We start from the raw sequence: 1,655 nt of genomic DNA on the forward strand, positions 1-1,655 counted from the left end.
TGGATATGTGTAAAAGATTTTAGAAAAGCTTGAAGACCTTGACACGAAAGGATTGTCTTTAAAGAAAATTAAATCTAAGCTGGCAAAGCTAGAAACACGAACGACAGATTTAGAAGCGTTGAAAGAAGAAACCAAGAGAGACATAAACGATTTGAATGAAGGCGCGAACTTTGCTGGAAAACAATTACCGGAGACGTCCAAAGAGTTAGGAAAGGCACAAGCAGAAGTCGTCAAGCTCACCAGAAAGGTGCAAAAACATGACGAAGCAGTTAAGGAGACTGAATCAAAAAAATTATATCTTCAGGCCCATTCTCGACGTGAAAACAGCAAGTTCATGAAAATCAAAGAAGGACCTCAAGGACAATCCGAACACACCGAAGAGGTATAAGATGCTTTATAGAACGCGAGCTGGGACTTGTAGATGCTCAGAGCCTAGAATTTCAACGTGTCCACCCCACAGGAAAAACCAAAGAGGGTAAACCACGTCCGATTCTTGCACGTTTTTTTGAGGTATAAAAACCAGGCCTCAGTTGTTCAAACAATGGATAGCACTATCCACCAGATAAATAACTATACAGCGTATAAACACTAGCAAAAGCAATTGAATTATCCACTGGATACTGATTTATTCGGTGGTCGTTTATGGCCTGTAGGCAAAGAGCTTGCTTCATAATCTTTTATCACTTTAGTTATTTGCTTAAAACTGTATCCTCCTTTGATAATGATATGCTGTCCGGCCATCTGTCAATGCGAGATTGATTAACAACATTTTATATTTTACGTCACGTATCGCGGACTGTTGCAATTCGTCAAAACAGCCTTTCGGTTTTTCTCCTTCAAGTTTAGGAGAGCACCAAAGAAAACGCGCCTTTCGTCCCCAGTCAAGTAAACTTTTTATTTATTTAAATGTATGTGTTTCTGTTTACAATTTGCTTGACGATGTTTAGTTTGCAGTTTTTTTTACGTAACTTTACTGTTGTCTAATTTTTTTTCATTGCGGAAATATTCCTTGGGTAAAGAAAGTCAATCCTATCTTACACAAACATTTAAACGGATCAATCAATGTTAGAGGTTTGGGAGACCAGGTCAAGCAGCGAGAAATTTTCAGTTACCTTCGAGCGAGAAAATATTCAATATACTTTCTTCAAGAAATGCATCGTACAGAAAACATAAGAATGATTGGCATGCTGAATGGGGCTATCAAGCTTTATTCAACTGCTGCACAGGCAAAAAGGCAGGTGTTGCCATAATATCTGAGCTGACTGTAAACGGAAAACAGTTAAGTGGCTATCGCCGTAAAAGCGGTTCGGTCGATCTGGTTTGAAAGATAGATTTCGCTCATTTCTTGTGTGTTGCAAGACCTTCATGTGCTTATACTAAAACCACAATCCGCTTGATCGGATCTTTTAAATTATCGGAGTTTTCAGGGATTTCCACCACCCGCTCGAACGCTTCTGGCGCCCTATATCGAGGCTTCAATTTGACCCAACTTTGAAGATCAATTTATCAAGAACCAACGAAGGCTGTACAAAACAAAAACGATGGCCAGTTACTTCATGTCTTTAAATAAACAAAGGTGACTTTCATTAACATTGAGATTGAATGAAGCTACCAGCGAGACTTTAAAGGCACCCTTATCATGGAGCCTGATCAGA

General features: G+C 39.2%; 1 long non-coding RNA gene across 1 annotated transcript in view; it reads right to left on the bottom strand.

Annotated features, from left to right (window-relative positions):
• Positions 1-576: 576 nt before the first annotated feature.
• The window catches only part of LOC138037853 (uncharacterized), a 4,258-nt gene continuing 3,179 nt past the window's right edge, over positions 577-1,655 (bottom strand). The window contains exon 3 of the long non-coding RNA XR_011130124.1: positions 577-1,655. This exon is cut by the window's right edge and continues 264 nt beyond it. This is a non-coding gene — a long non-coding RNA (uncharacterized lncRNA).

The sequence above is a fragment of the Montipora capricornis genome, chromosome 2 (genome assembly GCF_036669925.1).
Source record: "Montipora capricornis isolate CH-2021 chromosome 2, ASM3666992v2, whole genome shotgun sequence".
Lineage (NCBI taxonomy): Eukaryota > Metazoa > Cnidaria > Anthozoa > Scleractinia > Acroporidae > Montipora > Montipora capricornis.